The 21,230-nt window shown below is 36.8% G+C and overlaps 2 long non-coding RNA genes across 2 annotated transcripts in view; both read right to left on the bottom strand.

The window, feature by feature from the left end:
* Positions 1 to 20,942, bottom strand: part of LOC138705239 (uncharacterized) — a 102,880-nt gene extending 81,938 nt beyond the window's left edge. Inside the window, exon 1 of the long non-coding RNA XR_011333677.1 lies at positions 20,873 to 20,942. This is a non-coding gene — a long non-coding RNA (uncharacterized lncRNA). The remainder of the gene's footprint in view (positions 1 to 20,872) is intronic.
* LOC138705238 (uncharacterized) overlaps positions 1 to 21,230 on the bottom strand; it is an 825,990-nt gene that overhangs the window by 532,682 nt on the left and 272,078 nt on the right. The window lies entirely within an intron of this gene.

The following is a 21,230-nucleotide window of genomic DNA, read 5'->3' as shown; positions in this document are numbered from 1 at the left end:
AAATCCATTTTAATATTATCTTCCCATCTACGTCTCGGCCTCCCCAAAAGTCATTTCCCCTCTGGCCTCCCAACTAACACTCTATATGCATTTCTGGATTCGCCCATACGTGCTACATGCCCTGCCCATCTCAAACGTCTGGATTTAATGTTCCTAATTATGTCAGGTGAAGAATACAATGCGTGCAGTTCTGCGTTGTGTAACTTTCTCCATTCTCCTGTAACTTCATCCCTCTTAGCCCCAAATATTTTCCTAAGAACCTTATTCTCAAAAACCTTCAAACTCTGTTCCCCTCTCAAAGTGAGAGTCCAAGTTTCACAGCCATACAGAACAACCTGTAATATAACTGTTTTTTTTTTTATAAATTCTAAATTTCAGATTTTTTGACAGCAGACTAGTTGACAAAAGTTTCTCAACTGAATAATAACAGGCATTTCCCATCCTAATTTATTCTGCGTTTAATTTCCTCCCGAGTATCATTTATATTTGTTACTGTTGCTCCAAGATATTTGAATTTTCCCACCTCTTCGAAGGATAAATCTCCAACTTTTATAGTTCTCTTGCATATAATATTCTGATCACGAGACATAATCATATACTTAGTCTTTTCGGGATTTACTTACAACCCTATCTCTTTACTTCGAACAATTACCGTTAAATGAAACAAAGAAGAAATATGTAGTTGATCAGATGGCCACTTTCTATGGACATGTGGTGCTAAGACTGCCACCATATGATTGCATACTTAATCCAATTGAAATGGTATGGTCTCAGATCGAGAGGAAAGTGGCATCTCAAAATATTAAATCGAGAACACTAAATGAAATGCACAATCTACTGAATAGTGCATGTGCGTTAACAACTGGAGAAACTATATAAATCACGTAGAGAAAATTGAAGAGAGCTACCGCAGTGTACAGTTTGCTTTCGACAATGGTCCATTTGTCTATATACGGAAATCACGAAGAGCCTGAGAATATTTGACTTCGGAGATCAAATTTTTGACCCTGTACACTGTCAATTAGGTAGTTCAGCACCAGCTTTATTGTCGTTGCTATTAATAGACATATAACGGCCACATACATAAAAGCTAGTCTCGTCAGTTTGTGTAACATTAAATAAAAGTAAGTTGATGGACATGCTATCAATAATTTACAAGAAGCAAGTCGACGTCTGTAAGCAGAGCGTCTCTCTGAATGTTCACAGCAGTACGTCTTCTCCAGGCAGATGCTGAGATGCAAAGGAAAACAGTTTACATTTTCGCATGTAGCACTCCTCGCCGGATAAATGAATCTGTAAAATCTCCAGAAACAATTTGTTTCACATCTGTTACATGCATTTATTTCTATTGTACAGGAGAGAGTAATTGCAAGTGTCTCATAGTAGGAGGCTCTATGATCTGAAATGTGTTAATAAATTTAAATGAAGTGTTTTATTTAAATGCCTATTTAAATTTTAAGAATTACTCAGAGTTGATAACAAATGTATGCAGACAAAACCATCGACAAAACTAAAATTATATAAAAACCATTACAGATTTTCATAAAAATAGAAACATGTTTTTATTTAAAATATGAAACCGTATTTCTACATCTTCTTATTATTCTTTCTTCTCTTCCTTCTCGATCCGTTCTCTCTCCTCTCCTCTCCTCTCCTCTCCTCTCCTCTCCTCTCCTCTCCTCTCCTCTCCTCTCCTCTCCTCTCCTCTCCTCTCCTCTCCTCTCCTCTCCTCTCCTCTCCTCTCCTCTTCTCTTCTCTTCTCTTCTCTTCTCTTCTCTTCTCTTCTCTTCTCTTCTTCTCTTCTCTTCTCTTCTCTTCTCTTCTCTTCTCTTCTCTTCTCTTCTTCTCTTCTCTCCTCTCCTCTCCTCTCCTCCCCCCTTTTCTTCTCTTCTCTTCTCTTCTCTTCTCTTCTCTTCTCTTCTCTTCTCTTCTCTTCTCTTCTCTTCTCTTCTCTTCTCTTCTCTTCTCTTCTCTTCTCTTCTCTTCTCTTCTCTTCTCTTCTCTTCTCTTCTCCCTACCCTCTACCCTCTCCTCTACTACCAATTTTCTGTCCTTTTTATTCTCTTATTTTACTACTTTCACTCTCTTACCTATTTATCACTTTCACATCTTCTACTGCTTTTCTCCTTTTCTGCTGTAAGTCATGAATTCTCATTTTTCCTTTACTTTTTATTTTCTTGCTTCATCTCCTCTTCTAAAAATTCTAAATTACTGGTTATTAATGGAAAAAAATTAATCTTTACGTATTCTAAATTATGCGTTATTTAACGACTCTCGCAACTGCCGAGGTTATATCAGCGTCGCCGATTTGCCGGAATTTTGTCCCGCAGTTCTTTTATATGTGTCTCAGTGAAAGGTACAGCAAAGTTCGTATAGGTCAGTTTCTGTCAGATGCGTTTCCAATTCACTGTGGGCTAAAGCAAAGAGATGCACTATCACCTTTACTTTTTAACTTTGCTCTAGAGCAGCCGTGGCGAAAAGGACATGGTGCGCCGAGCCACTGTGTAAGCTGCAACGTGCATATGGAGGGAGGCGGACAACCGAAGGGGAAGTTAATGTTTAGGACGTATAACGAAGAAAGAAATGAAAAAGAAAACATAGGACACATTATCACAACCTAAAACTAACTGTCTTCAGAATGTCTCTGCGACAAAGTTTCAAAATCAGGAATTATGTCACTTACTGCCAATCGTAGTTGATCACGAAGGTATTTGTCTGCCAGTCGTGATCTAAATTTGATTTTTACTATTTTCGTTGTTGAAAATAATTTTTCACAAACGTAAGTTACAGCGAACATGGCTTCAACAGAGCAAGCGAAAGAACGAAGCTTCAAATGTTTATTTTTTTTCAAAGATTTGAAAAATTCAATATCTGTCAGGTCCTTACATCTAGCTTTCATTTAACGTTACATTGTAAATCTGTGAATTTAAATTGAAAATCTAACCGCATTATTCGTACATCTGCTGTAAAAGAATCGACGTACAGAGATGATAATGATAATAATAATAATAATAATAATAATAATAATAATAATAATAATAATAATTAATAATAATAATAATAATAATTAATAATAATAATAATAATAATAATAATAATAATAATAATAGCACTTAACCTTTTAATGTTTCATCAGTAACATGTAGTAACTTATAATGCCGTTTTATGTTATACAACCGTTTTCCTAGTAATATTTGTGAACAAATCATACATTTAATATTTTCATCATATTGTAAGCAAAAGAATGCATCCTCCCATCCTACTTGAAACTTTCGTTTTTTATAGAGGTACATCGTTTCGAGAGAGATATTGCGACGATACGCCACTCGCAGGTCCGAGACAAATACAAATAGAACGGAGTTTGACTCCAGTGAGTAAGAGGGTGGGGGTTGTAGGTAGGAAGCGAGAGAAAACCACTGCGAGCCACAATGTGCTCGTGAGTCGCATTTTCGCCGCGGCTGCTCTAGAATATGCCATTAGGAAAGTCCAGGATAACAGAGAAGGTTTGGAATTGAATGGGTTACATCAGCTTCTTGTCTATGCGGATGACGTGAATATGTCAGGAGAAAATCCACAAGCGATTAGGGAAAACACGGACATTTTACAGGAAGCAAGTAAAGAGATAGGTTTGGAAGTAAATCCCGAAAAGACAAAGTATATGATTATGTCTCGTGACCAGAATATTGTACGAAATGGAAATATAAAAATTGGAAATTTATGTTTTGAAGAGGTGGAGAAGTTCAAATATCTTGAAGCAACAGTAACAAGTATAAATGACATTCGGGAGGAAATTAAACACATAATAAATATGGGAAATGGCCGTTATTATTCGGTTGAGAAGCTTTTATCATCCAGTCTGCTGTCAAAAAATCTGAAAGTTAGAATTTATAAAACAGTTATGTTGGAGATTGGAGAAAGTTACACAACACAGAACTGCACGCATTGTATTCTTCACCTGACATAATTAGGGATATTAAATCCAGACGTTTGAGATGGGCAGGGCATGTAGCACGTATGGGCGAATCCAGAAATGTATATAGAGTGTTAGTTGAGAGACCAGCGGGAAAAAGACCTTTAGGGAGGCCGAGACGTAGATGGGAAGATAATATTAAAACGGATATGAGGGAAGTAGGATATGTTGATAGAGAATGGATTAATCCTGCTGAGGATAGGGACCAATGGCGGGCTTATGTGAGGGCGGCAATGAACCTCCGGGTTCCTTAAAAGCCAGTAAGTAAGTTCTTTTATATGCCAGTAAATCTACTGACATGAGCCCGTCGCATTCAAGCACACTTAAATGTCCTCGACCTGAGCCGGGATCGAACCCGCAACTTCGGACACAGCACTCTACCGACTGCGTCACCCAAGACGACTATCTTCTCTTCAGATGTTATTGCTTCATAAGAATAATGTTTTGTGACGTCATGAAGAATCCCTCTCTTTCAGAGCTCTCCTAAGATAATCACGTACCGCGGCACTGAGTGAAGTTTTTATCGTAATTGGGTTAATTCACCACGCTGCGCCCTGTTAGTGCGGCTCATCAGGCCCCTGGGGATCCGTGACCCGTCATGTTCCCTCCTTTCCCAAGAAGCGTTGCCATGGAGTCTCTCAGACAAATGACACACGACTTGCAACTTTATGGTCCTGCCTCAAGAGCGGAGACGCTGAGTGATGTCTGCATTTCTTCCAGCTCTGTTCGCAGTTTTTGTTTATATAACGTTGCAATGGGGTTGAGGTCTTAAGACTTGGAAGTGATATGTATATCAGGTACGCCTTTTTTAAGTTCAAGTTTGCCTTGGAAGACTCTCGTATTTTTAGACCGGATTACCGAAAGAAAAAAAAAACATCGCGTATCTATTTTTTTATGTAGCCTATATTTCGACGTGAGTCGTTTTTATATTGTCTGCCTGGAAATCAGAAATTTAGAGTTGAAATAGTATCGGAAAGTGCAGAATAATTAATGTTAAATACATATTACAATAAAACTTGTTCACAGCGGAATCACAAGAGACTAAATTCAATTTCAAAAGTGGAATAATTTGCGCAGTATACAAAATTACTGAACTCTTACATAAATTTGATTAAGAACATACTGTACAAAATCATTATGCCTATTAATCTTACATAGCTGTTTATGCAAATCTAGTCTTTCAGGTATAGCTCCCTGTAAAGCAGATTTGAATAATTTCAAGGGAAAAATTGTTCCGGTGCAGGGTATCGATCCCGGGACCTCTGGTTGAACGTACCAGCTCTCTACCAACTGAGCTACACGGGAACTCTACCCGACACAGTCTCAACTTTTCCCTTTTATATCCACATAACTCGAGTGGGCTGACGAAACGCCAGAGACCCACATCGAGTGCACACAATCTCTGTGTGACTTGGAATTGTGGTTTTCTGTTAACGTACACAGTTACGTATATATTATGCAAATCTAGTCTTTCAGGTATAGCTCCCTGTAAGGCAGATTTGAATAATTTCAAGGGAAAATTTGTTCCGGTGCCGGGTATCGATCCCGGGACCTCTGGTTGAACGTACCAGCGCTCTACCAACTGAGCTACACTGGAACTCTACCCGACACCGTCTCAACTTACATAAAGGGGAAAAGTTGAGACGGTGTCGGGTAGAGTTCCCGTGTAGCTCAGTTGGTACAGCGCTGGTACGTTCAACCAGAGGTCCCGGAATCGATACCCGGCACCGGAACAATTTTTCCCTTGAAATTATTCATAGCTGTTTATGTTTGAAAATAGCCGAACGTGGTTGATGTACAGGTACGTAAGTTATTATGTTATTACTAGGCGACGGATGTTGATGACCTAAAAATCTACTTAAAATGATCATTAAAATGCCCTTAAGCTAATGGAAAAATGACATTGAATTAAAACAAAATTACATTTAAATATTATTCACCATACTCGCACCACAACTTCTTAAAAATTAGTTACCTTCTTTCAATGACTGCCCTGCAGATCTCGGAGAGAGGAGGCAACTTCCTGGAATTTAGCTAAGGTAAAGGAAAAGAACATGCAAGAATATGAAGGTTTTAAGGGAAAACTATAAATTTTAATGAGGGTTTACAATATGTTTTAATGAGGGGTGGTTCGTGTCAGCGTCTTAATTCTCCATCTCTTCCTCCTTCCGTTCTTCACTTTTGTTACCAGATCTTCCAGATGGGGGAGTGTAAATGACAAAACAAATTGTGGGCGCAGCGTGCATTCTTGCAATGTTTGTGTTAAAAATACTGTCTACTACAGTAGACATCCCTTCCGAAACATGTTGAGGACACAACGTACTGTACAGGACACGGTGAAAGTTTCCCCCCATCCAAACATAAATTCTAAAGACACCCTCGTACCGACAAAAAGAACAGTAGCGGTCAAAGCCCTCACTTAAACTAAGCTGCTATCAAGCATTTTATATTACTTCCGTTGTGTGAAGTGAAGCCTTCAGTGGAATGAGGGATGGACTTTAGAATCTGTTCCAAAGTATAAAACTAAAACTTCACTGTTATTCACTTATTCAGTAGGTAATTACTACTGATCTATTTGATTAGAAAATGATTAACAGATATATCGGTAAAGAAGAAAGTAAAGTGCATTAGAAATTATCTAAAAATTCTTCAAGTATTAAAAATGACCAAAAATGCCGGAAAAAATATAAAAATGATCTATTAGTTCACAAGCGTAAAAATATGCAATATAAAAAATTACTTTCTTACGTTGATATTAACATAGAAAGGATTTCTATATTAATAGGCATTGTCATAATGTGAAAAATAAGATGAATTTTCATGAACATTCGCGCCCTAGTTATTTATTATTATTATTATTATTATTATTATTATTATTATTATTATTATTATTATTATTATTATTATTATTATTATACCTACAGTTTAGACCAATAATTTTTATCTACGAATTGGAATATAGTCCCTCTCCATATCTCCATTTCTCTCCGTCCTTTTAACCATTGGATGATAACATAGTGGAACTCAGTACTACCAATGACGCATAGCAAACCAGTAATTTATGTTTGCCTACCTATTTTCTGAACTCCTTTTAAGATTTTCTCAGAAAACCTGTTAGAGTCGTGGCTAGCTTCGTTTTCGAAAATTGCATTACAGTTTCCTTAGCTGCCCTTCTTTCAATACAATAGAGAAATTGATACTGTACCATGTTACTTATTTCTTTCGTTATTCAACTACTTGGCAGGACAATGTCTCATTGACTGACAATTCTCAAACCGAATGGTAAAATATTGATTTTTGCAGAAATACAGTATATTAATTTTTTACCATTATATTAGGTAGTTTTGGATACAGTTCTGGGACATTGCTTTCCGCTTTCTCATTAGGCAGATTTCGCAATATATAGAATAAATATAATGTCTATTGTACCCGCTGGGACTAGAGCAGCATTTTTCAATCTTTTCCAACATGTAGATCACTAAAGATGTTATTTAAAATCTCTCAACACACTCATAATTAGTCTAAATCAGTAGTCCCCAACCGGAGGGTTTTAGGAGTAAAATAATATTATGTTTATTGAATGTTTATTTCTGCCGCGTTCGCTGAATGTTGACTCTTGTGGACCCACTTTTTACTACTTTTTTCACTTTCTTTTATTTTTCCAATTTTTGCTACAATCTTTACTATTTTCATTTTTTCGCGGCACACCGGTTGAAAATGGCTGAACTAGAGAATTTGTTCTCATTACACAAGTTTCCACTTAATCATATTCCGCTTTGCACAAGTTTTACTGCACTAATTTATCCTATTTTTAATTATCGTCACCATCCTATTTATATTTTATCTCAAAGACGATGTCATTTTAGCCGTTTCGACCTTACTCTCATACTTGGAACAATGTAAATCGCAAAACTCTCTGGTAACAGTATATTGAACAGCTATGTAACAATTTGGATGTGGAAATGTAACTAAAGTTACATAGGTACTTATAATTGCAGTACATTTAGCTGATGAACAATTTTGTAATAAATTTTAAATTAGCACATCATATTTCCAAACACGTAACTGACCATGTGGTTAGCATGGTATAAGGTCACAGCTTACGAAATCTCAGAGCGGACACAAGAAAAAGGCTGGAAATTCTGTGATTTAAGTAGCGGCACACGACTTACTTATTGCGGGAATTCGTTCAATTTATAGCCCCGATAAAATAAATGATGGACATAATCGTAAAACGTAAATCGTTTTCTTCGATGTTCCAAATATTTTTTTTTTTATAGCAATTATGAAATTCAGCAGAGGTATGCTCTTTAAGGAAATCTACCCCCGGAGACCGGATAGTAATTTTGATCCTTGTTAAGCCAACTTTTGGTGTGTTTGTGCTCAGACATTGCTGTTCATAGCGGATTTACCTTCACACCGGAAATTGACTTAATTTTATTTAACGGGAAATAATTTGTAGATTCATGCTGTTCATAGCGGATTTACCTTCACACCGGAAATTGACTTAATTTTATTTAACGGGAAATAATTTGTAGATTCATGCTGTTCATAGCGGATTTACCTTCACACAGAAATTGACTTAATTTTATTTAACGGGAAATAATTTGTAGATTCATGCTGTTCATAGCGGATTTACCTTCACACCGGAAATTGACTTAATTTTATTTAACGGGAAATAATTTGTAGATTCATGCTGTTCATAGCGGATTTACCTTCACACAGAAATTGACTTAATTTTATTTAACGGGAAATAATTTGTAGATTCATGCTGTTCATAGCGGATTTACCTTCACACCGGAAATTGACTTAATTTTATTTAACGGGAAATAATTTGTAGATTCATGCTGTTCATAGCGGATTTACCTTCACACCGGAAATTGACTTAATTTCATTTAACGGGAAATAATTTGTAGATTCATGCTGTTCATAGCGGATTTACCTTCACACCGGAAATTGACTTAATTTTATTTAACGGGAAATAATTTGTAGATTCATGCTGTTCATAGCGGATTTACCTTCACACCGGAAATTGACTTAATTTTATTTAACGGGAAATAATTTGTAGATTCGAAATAACACTCTGAAGTTGTAGGTCAGTTTGCTATTACCCTAATCGTTCTTGGTTGTGAAGGGACTTCTACCTTACCATATAAGTCGACGTTCGAAGATTCATAACCGTACATGACGATGAATTTTTAGGACGTGAGGTTCAGACCTTTCTTCGGACAGTTGACTAAACAACAACAAACAGTTGCTGCTGCTGCTTCTACTGCTACTACCACTACTACCATCGCCATCACCATTACCATCTCTCTTAAACGTTTATGAAGCGAGATCAAGAGCTGGATGGATTGCAAGGAGGAAAGTGGAAGATATTAATGTAATAATGTAACCTACAAACACTTCCCATATGCTATTTATTTATATCGATGTACTAGCCGTACCCGTGCGCTCCGCTGCACCCGTTAGAAATAAATATAAAGTAATTACATAATTAAAATAGGACATTTGATGCAGGGAACATTCGTGTTTGATAGAAGGATAAATCGTTTAATATGTTACTTAATTTAAATTGCATCTAAATAATTAAAATGCGATCATTTTGATCCAGAGACACTCATTTGGTGCAATGACAATTCCTTTAACCTGTTTCTTAATTTTTATTACATGCAACCATAGTTTAATGAAGATTGACATCATTTAGATTTAATGTGTATACTTTATTTTACTTGTTATATGTTTCCATTGAATTATGGTAATAACTTAATTTTAACCCTTGTTTCTACGTATTCAGTAAATGGCGTTTGGCCCACTATGGTTCTGAACCCTTCAAATAACTTAAATTATATTATATAATATTACATAACATATATTATATTATATTATATTATATTATATTATATTATATTATATTATATTATATTATATTATATTATATTATATTATATTATATTACAAGTTACTGTAATAACATTATAGCATTATGTCCATACAGAGAAACTACACTTTCCAATGGTAAAATAATAATTAATTATACAAATCGGTTAATTTAGCTTCCGATATTAATTCATACCAACACAAACATTCTCTGTAGGCTCTCTTTCATAGCTTTCGATTGTTGTGTCCAAGGCCCCTTATAGACGAAGTCATTTGTTTTTTATTTCATTATACGACCTTAGATGGCAGTTATTTCAATTTTAAAACTCATTTATCTCATTAAATATCAGTCCTATTAAATGTTTCAAGGAATAAAACGTATCGCAAATTATTTTTAAAGAAACTTTTGTTATGTAACATTTTTCACAAAAATAAATAATAAGCGAGATATTTCGATTTATTTAATTCAGGCCCCCTTATAACCCCCCTTTTAAATAACGTATTTTGAATGCCATATAGCCTAAAATCTAAGTTACAACGAACATAATTTATATTCAAATTTTCATCGAAATCCGTTCATCCATTATCGCGTGAAAAGGTAACAAACATACAGACAGACATACAAACAAAAATTTCAAAAAAGCGATTTTCGGTTTCAGGGTGGTTAATTATATATGTTAGGACCAATTATTTTTGGAAAATCGAAAATTACCAGAAAAATTTCGGCTACAGATTTATTATTAGTATAGCTAACTAATGTCACCTGTCTTTGAGGACAAGACTAAACTTTCTATAATTTATTTTATTACAACATTTTTCACAATCGCCGTCGAATAATAACAAATGAGAAACACCTATCGACAAATATGAATAATAAATTAATGACATCTATTGACAAATAACAAACGACGATCACACATGAAAATGTTAGCGTTCAAAAACAAAAACAATTTATTAAAATTAAAAATGACAAATAATAATTTATTTTTCAATTAAGATCGGCCAAAAATAGTATGCAGAAGGATGAGGAGGACTAATCCCAGAAAAGTATGTATTTCATATGCTAGGAAGATGAGCTGACAACAAGGTGGAAGTTTTCTTGGAAAACCATAAAACTTAATAAGGGTGTCGCATTGTGTTTCAACTTTCAGTAGCGGTAGACTAGGTCACTATTCTCATATCTCCATCTCTTTCTGAAGTGTTTGAACAAAGATTTTCCCTACGCTACCTGGTTTACAGTTAGAAAATAACAGTACTATTGAGCTTTTAAGTAAGTAATTTCCGAGAGAGAAATATTATCGGAATTTTTAGTATGAGTTTGTATTATCAACAGTAATCCCAATAGACGTTTTGATTTATCTGGAGAAAATCAAAACTCGGGTGGGATTTAATTGACTATTACACGATTAGAAGAAAGTATATAAAGATTAGAAGTAACGAAGTACTCCAATACAATAAAATATTAATTGACTTACGAAAATACAACTGTCTTCAAATATATTATTGTACCATCTCAACATTACAAATATTACGCTTGATACATGCTAGATGGCAGTAGTGTCTTTATACAGACACTGTAATGATTACTATTCAATAAATCTTAATATTAAACAATCTCTGATACGTGACTATCCATAATATCATATAGCAGAAGTTCTTTTTATCCTCTCAGAGCAGAAGCTATAACATAACCTAACTAATATACACAAGTGTTAGAAAAGTTTTAATTAACGACAATGACATAAAAAGTAAACATGAATAATTTTAAAAGGAATAATTATTGAATGTACAATTTTCAAATTTGAATGTGGTTGGTGGTTCAATTGATGTTATATTGGACGTGTGCGTAATAGAACAGGAACTCGTTGATTTAGGCCTACATGGTGTATTCAACTTATTCATAATTTCCAAATGAATAATTTTAAAAGGAATAATTATTGAATGTACAATTTTCATATTTGAATGTGGTTGGTGGTTCAATTGATGTTATATTGGACGTGTGCATAATAGAAGTGGAACTCGTTGATTTAGGCCTACATGGTGTATTCAACTTATTCAGGATTTCCGAATGGTGCTCTTCATTTATTTGTAAATCGGATTTCAGAAGATGCATAGGTATGATCAGTGATTTTTATTAATTCTTGTTCTTGAATGCCAATGCGAGTCATATTTGAAACTGCTGTGCATTGATTGGAGTGATTTGTAATTTTATATATATTTTTGACGTCCAGACCAGCGCAGTTTCAAATGTTGGCAAACAAAGAAACAAATGCTAGGGACGCGATAAAATTAAACAAATGCTAGGGACGCGATAAAATTAAACAAATGCTAGGGACGCGATAAAATTGTGCGATAAGCAGCCATGATTGGTTGAAATACGTCTTTTCGTACCGTTTTATTGGTCAAAAGTAGTATGACGTAGTAAGAGTGTATAGTCAAAATAATAATTAATGTCAACTACAACCGATTAATTTTAATCGACTCGATTATTAGAGTAAATATTTTGATCGATTAATCTTACAACTGAAATTGATCGATTAATCGATTAAATCCCACAACAATAGTTTCAATAGTTCATAACTGTCTGTAATCCATTTTATAGTTATCGATGTTCATGGCGTTAGATGTAATAAAATTCTGTAATACGTAAATAGTATTTATGTATTTATTCTGCATAACTTTTTCTATTAAACCATAAAGACTCATATTTCCGTAACTTTGTAAGTAATACAATTTTAATGTCATTTCTAATTTCTTTGCTGTATTGTAGAGGCCAGTGGCGGCTCCTACGTTTTTCTTAAGAGGAGGAAAGAAGGTAAAAGGACGAAATGACACCCTCTTGAATGAAACATGCTACAAATTAGCCAACATGCACACATGTAAAACCAGGTATTGTTGGGGTTGGCCTTCCCTCCTGTATAGCAATAATCTATTCTTGTAAATTGAGTTTCCTAAATTGTCCAAAATATATAATGTTTTTACTTCCATTCATTGTTGAATAATTGCACAAATTAACAATTACAAGGAAATTCACGTCGCAGCATTTTTCGAGCACACTACAGCATCACACGTGTTGGAAGAGACTATAGCTACTAACACGTAGTCGGAACCGCGGAAACGGGAATGGGAAATAATCTGAGGAAAGCGGGAACACTGCACCCACCCACGTGGTCTGTGTTGCCACATGTACATTTTACAAGTTCAGTATCACATGCTTTTGAAGAATATCAGTTCTTGTAAAGTCATACTACAATTATTGTTCAAAGTTGCCAGTGGCCAATTTTTATGTTAAAAATAATGTAGTTTGGAGTACCTACTTTCAATTCCAAATATATTTGTACAAAACTGACAACTTGGCTGTTGCCCTATGTAGTACACAATGAATGGAAGTGAATTTCAGGGGCCAAAAAGATCTGCGATACTAACGTAGAACTACTTCCTCTTTGTTTTATATAAACCCGATTTTAACTTTCAAATATCCTTGAAAGTTTCAAACCATGAATAGTACCCTATATAAAGTGCAATGAATAATATTTTTTATTTATAATTTAAAAAAAAAAAGTTTATATTATGGTGTCTTTCATAGCGTTGCGTTAAATCTGTTTTTATTGTGCCTCCTCCTAGATGTGTTATAGTCTGGTTGAATGCAAGATCGTTAGATGGCAGCGATAGCGAGCTTGCCGCACGACCAGTCGGTTTCTATTTCCCGCCCATGCGTTGATTCAGAGGAGGATCTCCTCCCTCTCTGTTCATTTACTCGCTTTAAAACTCTGCTTCTTTCTCTGGCCGCTAGTGCGCTGTTGTCTACGTGTGTTAACTGCAGTAAAGGAGGAATGCATTGACTTTCCTCCACACAAACAATCTCACATCTTTCTCACAGTTTTCTAGCAGCACATGAGTGCGCGTCGTTTGAAACTCGATCAGCAGAGGTTTTCTTATAGCTGTGAACTTAGAAATTATTGAATCTTCCTTGAATTTCAAGGTACACATTTTATTTGGTATTTACTTTCAAAAGAAGAAAAATGTGAGGAGGACGTTCCTCCCTTCCCTCTCCAGAGGAACCGCCACTGGTAGAGACAGATCATTCTTGTGATATGAAAGTGGAGAACTGAACTTCATGTTATCTTTCTGAATTACTCGCAGACCAATTACAACGAATGAAGTGGACGTACCAATGATCTGGAATTTCTGTAATCAGGAAACGGGTATCACGGACGATTTGTCGGTGCTACAATTAGCAATATAAATACTAGAAGCGTGTAGTTAACGGAACTTCACATCCCCTTTTTACACCACGTGCTATTAAACAGGGTGGCGGCATTCATTCGAGCGTCGTGTTTTGTGTTGCGAAAAAACATATTATGGGGTTTACTAATGCACAGGAAGTGAACGTCGGACGTGAAATACATCCATCTGTCCATGTCTATCAGCATTCATGAGGGATTTAATGAGAATTTATAATCCGGAAGCTCGTTCGGGTAACAACTGAATCAATTAAAAGTTAGTAACCAAACACTAGCAGTAATCACTTTCACACAGTTGCGTATTTATCATTCACGACAAAGCGAATTCACGCAAATATTAGTTGGAATCAAAGCGGGTCGCAAGTTTCAATGCTGAATTCTGGGAAATGGCTACTGCGTGGACGACATATTCATGTGCTGTTCATTTCATTATTAATTTCGCATGCAAGGATACTCTCCAAAAGATATGAATATTGAATAATGAGCTGCTGAGGTCTGTTTTAAAACAGTTCAGTAGTAGTCTCAAAGCACTGAAAAAAAAAAAAAAACCTACATTACCACAGGTGGACAATTGGATATAAAAAATTATCATCTGTCCTCTAATTTTCCTTCTCTCCTCTTTATGTCTTCTTCGTTCTCTACATATCATACTTTCCCCGTTCTTTCTTTTCTTCTCCTAGATGCGACGGCAATTCGGAAGGCGGTAGTCTTCTAGCGTTTGCGTCGAGAGAGACAGATAGAGAGAGAGCAAGGCAGCGTACAACATTGCCACATCGTAGAGCCCGGACGAGAAGTTATGGCACCGGCGCGAGGGACGAATTTTAGTTCGTTTGCTTGGACTCGCCCTCACACTCAACTGGAGGGGTGTTGGGTTAGTTGGTTACTAGCATTCCGAGTGTTTAGATCGTTCTGTTACTACCGCTATTGCTAATACTGAAAACATTGTCCTTCTGACCGCCCTCATTATGGCATTGTCTAAGGTGGGAAATCATAGAGTAGTTCATAGTCAAGGACATGAAACAGCATACAATGTATGGAAATTCATGTCAGAAGAGGCTGTAAACGGAATACCAGAGTACTGGTGCAAGAGTACTGGCTACCACTGGTATTTCAAAGCGAACCTTGGCAAGAATCAGGAAAGAAGGGAAAAATATTGAGACAGGAACAGCAGATCTTTCTCCAGTCCGGAAAAATCACAGCGGAAGAAGAAGATAGTTGCAGCTGTAGACAGTTTTGATGAGGAAGTCATAAGAAGACTCATCTATAATTTCTACGCTACGCATAAGCAGAGGCCGACTCTGCAATCGCTTCTTCCAAGAATGGATATCAGTGTATGATTGTGTGAAGAAAGTAGAGAACATTTACATTGAAAGTGAGCACGTGATGGACAGTATTTTTTAGAACATTTCCATAAACTTAGGGACATCTGATTCCAGCACAGATCAGTCGTCTGATTCGGACGGAGAATAAGAATGTAAAGATGGAATAGCGGGCGTAATTCCATTAGGTATCTTCGGACTCTGAGTAGGAAAGTGGTGATACTAAGGTAAGACGAATGTTTTTGGAAAGAGATGAAACGGATATGCCTGCCGCTCTCAGCTTGAGAACCGTAACCCAAACAACCCCCACTCCTCTACCCTGCTGGCCGGCAATTTAAAACTTCGCGCATGTTGGTGCCATAACATCTCGTCTCAGCTCTACTTCACGCGCACGTGCGATACAAATAACGCAGGAGAGAATTTAAATTATCAAAAGACAATAATGATCTTAGCCGTTGATTACTGTAAGCATACCACCAAACAAACCCTGTTTCCTTCACTAACAATATTCTTTGTACGGTTCTCAATCCCACACCACATGCTTCTGCAGTCGTTTCTTGCACGTTGGCAACATTGCAGCCAGCATCAAGATGGCCGGCAGCGTTCTGCTTGTCAACGTTTTAAAAATAATTATACACTTTAAACACTATTTTCCGCGCCTGTCTGTGCAATACTTGTTTTTTTTAGTCTCTTCTTCCATTTATTTATCTTACACACACAGTAAATGTTAGTTTTACTTATTCAATGTATTGAAACACTCACACGTGAACGAACTTGGGAAGTACTTGTTACAGACTGATTCCGATTGGTTCTCCTGTACAAGCTTGTGACGTCACATGCCAGAAATGCTACGGCGCATATAGCAGCCGACCGCCTTCCGGACTGCCGTTTAGTCTAATCTGCTCCTATTTCTTAATTAACACATTCCCGTCTCAATCACTTTCTTCTTCTTTTTCTTCTTCTTCTTCATCTTCTTCTTCTCCTTCTCCAATTTCTTCCACTGCTTCACATTCATATTTCCGTTTATCTTCTTCCTTTCATTACTGCCTTTCCTTTAATATAATAATAATAATAATAATAATAATAATAATAATAATAATAATAATAATAATAATGGTTTATTTTAACTGGCAGAGTTAAGACCATTCGGCCTTCTGTTCCACTCAACCAGTTTGATAAAAAATTACTACAGTGCTATGAATATAACATAATTAATACAATACAATACAATTCAAAGCAATACAATACTACAAATACAAGACAATATAATACATAATTAATATAATACAATGAGAATTATTTCGTCTTCACAATACCAATAAAATAATTATGTAATAATAATAATAATAATATTAATAGTAATGATAGTCATATCTAAATTAAATTAAATTATTAAGCTCGATCACAAGTATAATTTCAATTTGACTGCGCCCGTAAGAAGTCGTTTAGCCTTTTCTTGAAAGTGGTTATTGTCTGGCAAGCCCCTAATCTTCTGAGGTAGAGAATTCCATTCACGGGGAATTGAGACAGTAAAAGAGGATGAATAGTGGGATGTTCTATGGGCAGGAATTGCTAGGATTTGGCTCTCCTGTGACCTGGTGTTTAGATTGTGACTGGAGGATAAGTAGTTAAACCGGGAACGCAGATAATTTGGAGTAGAAGTGTGGAGAACTCGAAACAGAAGAGAGAGCGAATGAAGATTCGATAATTTTTAAATTCACAGCTATCAGGAAACCTTTGATCGAATTTTAAACGACACGCGCTCATGTGCTGCGCGAACTCTGTGAGAAGGATGCGAGATTGTTTGTGAGGAGGAAGGATGCGAGATTGTTTGTGAGGAGGAAAGTCAATCCTTTCCTCCTTTATTGCAGTTAAAACACATAGACGCCAGCGCACTAGCGGCCAGAGAAAGAAGCAGAGTTTTAAAGCAAGTGAATGCACAGATAGGGAGGAGATTCTTCTCTGATTCAGCGCATGAGCGGGAAATAGTGTAGCAGACAGAAACAGACTGGTCGTGCAGCAAGCTCACTACCGATGCCATCCAGTGATGTTGCATTCAACCAGACTATACGTGGTACAGTCATCAAGTTCTAAGACTTGACGCCTGGAGCGTAGGCTCCCACAAGAATCTGGATGTATCACAAGATGCCGCATAACACGGCGTACATTTAAACAGAACCACAACCTCCCTCAAAATAGTCTCCGTTGGCCGTTATGCACGTTTGCCAACGTTGGTATAGCTGCTGGAAGCACCGTTGAAAGAGATGTTGGCAGGAAGGTCCCGTATGGCTTCTCTTGTGGCAGTCATGACCTCTTCGGAAGAATGAAATCTACGCCCACGTAGGGTTGCTTTCATGCGAGAAAAGAAAAAAAAATCGCATGGTGCGAGATCAGGTGAGTAAGGAGGGTGTGGAAGAACTGTCACCTGTTGTCTTCCAAGTTCCTCTTGGACAAGGACAGATCGAAGTGCAGGGGCGTTGTCATGTAGCAACAGCCAATTCTTTGTACGCCATAGCCCAGGTCGCTTACGGCGAATTGAATCTCGTAAACGGCCAAGGATCTCTTTGTAGCGGGTTTTGTTCACAGTTGCACCTTCTGGGATGAATTCCATGTGAACAATTCCATTTGAATCAAAAAACAGTTCAAGCATCACCTTGCCTTTTGACCTGTCGTGTCGCGGTTTTTTCTGTCGTGGTGATAACGGCGTTTTCCAGGTGGCGGATTGTCGTTTCAATTGCGGATCGTAAAGGAAAAACCAAGTTTCGTCTCCAGTTATTATTCGGTTGAGAAACGTCGGATCATCGTCAGCACTACTGATGAGGTCACCACAAATCGTTATGCGATCATCACGTTGGTCTTGCGACAGGATTCGTGGCACACTGTGCTGGGTGACACGAGACATGTTCAGGTCATCTGACAGAATTTTGTAGCTAGTACCATGGCTGACCCCTACTGTTGCTGCGATATCGCCTACCGATTGGGAGCGGTTAGCACGCACCTACGTTGCAACTTCTTGGATCTTGCGTTCAGTTCGAATTGTTTGTGGCCGACCAGTACGCACATCATTTTCCAAACTGTCTCTTCGTTGCAAAAAACGTCGGTGCCACCTAAACACAACACTGCGTCCTCACCGTAAACTTGCTGCATCATTTGAAACGTTTCGGCAGCAGTTTTGCCTAATTTCTGGCAGAACTTGATGTTTGCCCGTTGCTCAAACCGGAAAAAACACAATTATTGTCAGTGTCTATATTTGACAATAATTGTAACACAAGAAACAACAGACTTACTCAGTTACAATTCACAATGCAGTCGTTTGTAAAGAATCATTTATTTACATGATTTTTATACAGTATTTGAAGAAAATATAAATATTGCAGTAATTTCGAAACAACAAAAAACGAACATAATGTTTTATTTTACGTAGTAGGTACTGATTATTTCAAAGTAATACTCTTTCATTGTTCCTCAAGCATTATTGGGACCATTGGTGCACAAATGCTAAGAAAGAAAATATTTTATTCCTGATAATTACATGCAGTAGGACATTGTGAGACTTTTACACTGGAATCATTTCCTTGCTGTATATTAATATAAATTCACTTTATTATTATTATTATTATTATTATTATTATTATTATTATTATTATCATTAATAAATTGGATAAATTAAGCTTGAATTTAACTTTATATATAGTTTATTTGGAAAACGTTGAGAGCAAGTATTAGCAAGTTGGGAGCGTTACTGAATTGAGTTAAAAGAGTGGTTCACAAGCTGTGAAGCGAGGACATTTTCTTTATGTCAGGTTTAAATATTTATTAACGTAAGTATATTAAGATAATATAGTAACGCGAGATGGAAAATTCGCCATTATGTGTTATTTTTTCAGAACATTTTTCCGCCTTACAAATAGTTGCTTTCTTCCTTCCCTTACAACCTCAAGAGCCTCACATGTATTACTCACTATATTCTCATCACTTATCAGCTTATCAAATAATAGTTGTAAGTCGTCTAATCATTGATGGCTGTGTTAGTACAGACTCCAAAAAACATCATTGTCATGTTTGTCTTGCCGTGAGAGTAGTAATTAAGAAATAAGAGCAGGCGAATATCATATTTTGAGAATTTTACTAATCTGATTTAAATTCTCACATCACTATAAGGTCCACATGATATGATGAAAGCCTTTCATTTTAAAATAATTACTATTGGCTGAGGAAAACATCATAACAATTATGTTATATGATTCGTGATTTCGCTTCTTCGTTATATCTGTGGACTCCTCACTTTATTTTCCATAACGCATTCACAATCACAGCTCAATGAGCACCCGTACTGATCTGTGTTACTGAAACAAAAGCTGATCTGCTACTATAGGTACTGTACAGCCCTGTCGCGTTCCCCTCCAAGCCGATTCGCTCCCTCCAGGTAGGGGAATAGGAACTGCACGTTGCACAGAGACCAGTGCACAATGTGCGCGACTGCACATTGTGCAGGGTTTTGACATGCCTGTGCAATACTAACGTAGAACTAGTACTTCTTCCTTGTTTTATATAAATCTGACTTTAACTATCAAATATCCTCGAAAGTTTCAAACCATGAATAGCAGCCTATATAAAGTGCAATGAATAATATTTGATTTATTATTAAAAAAACGTTTATATGGTGTCTTTCATAGCTCTGCTTTGAAACTGTTTTTATTATGTCCCCTATGTTTTATATACGTGGTACAGTCATTAAGTTCTAATACTGAGCGCATAGTGGCGTTGTGGTGCACTATAGCGCATAGGTGGCGCCATGGTATGATACCTTGTCAGTTAGTCTCTCGACCCAACAAGAGACAGTTGAGTGCATGCACTGTAAGCAGAACTACGGTCTTTGTTGTGACGGTGATTTGAATGCGCACGTCGGAACCCGAGATGTCACAGTTTGAGCAACGGGCAAACATCAAGTTCTGCCAGAAATTAGGCAAAACTGCTGCCGAAACGTTTCAAATGATGCAGCAAGTTTACGGTGAGGACGCAGTGTTGTGTTTAGGTGGCACCGACGTTTTTTGCAAGGAAGAGACAGTTTGGAAGATGATGTGCGTACTGGTCGGCCACAAACAATTCGAACTGAACGCAAGATCCAAGAAGTTGCAACGTTGGTGCGTGCTAACCGCTCCCAATCGGTAGGCGATATCGCAGCAACAGTAGGGGTCAGCCATGGTACTAGCTACAAAATTCTGTCAGATGACCTGAACTTGTCTCGTGTCAGTTCACAAGAACAGATTATTGCTATACAAAAAGGAAGGCCAACCCCAACACTACCTGGTCTTATATATATCCATGTAGGCTAATTTATAGCATGTTTCATTCAAGAAGGTGTCATTTTGTACATTAACGTCTTCCCTTCTCTTAAGAAATATGCAGGAGCCGCCACTGCTTGTACGCTATTAAAATTATATAAGTATACTACGTACCCAGATGAATGTTCTTATTTGCTACTCTGACTTGTTCTGTATTAGTTGTCCTTGGACACGTACGGTACCTGAAACAATAAAATATCATAAACAATATAAGACAATGTAATGTAATTTTCCCCTTTTCTCCACTTCCTTCTCGTTCTCTGCCTCTCTTTCTCTCTTCTTGTACCTGCTTCCTATTTTATACCCCCTTTCATATTTTGTCCACTTTCATTTTTCTGCCCCACATTCTCCCTTTATCTCCTTCCCCTTTTCTGACCCACTTCCCTCATTTCTCTACCTTTTCCTCTAGCATTCTTTCCCACTTTCTCTACCTCCTCCCCTTTTATGTCTCAATTTCCTCTTTTATTCACAA

The sequence above is a fragment of the Periplaneta americana genome, chromosome 8, assembly GCF_040183065.1.
Source record: "Periplaneta americana isolate PAMFEO1 chromosome 8, P.americana_PAMFEO1_priV1, whole genome shotgun sequence".
NCBI classification, from domain to species: domain Eukaryota; kingdom Metazoa; phylum Arthropoda; class Insecta; order Blattodea; family Blattidae; genus Periplaneta; species Periplaneta americana.
Note: the sequence above shows the minus strand (reverse complement) of the source record. Positions and strands in the feature narration are given on the sequence as shown.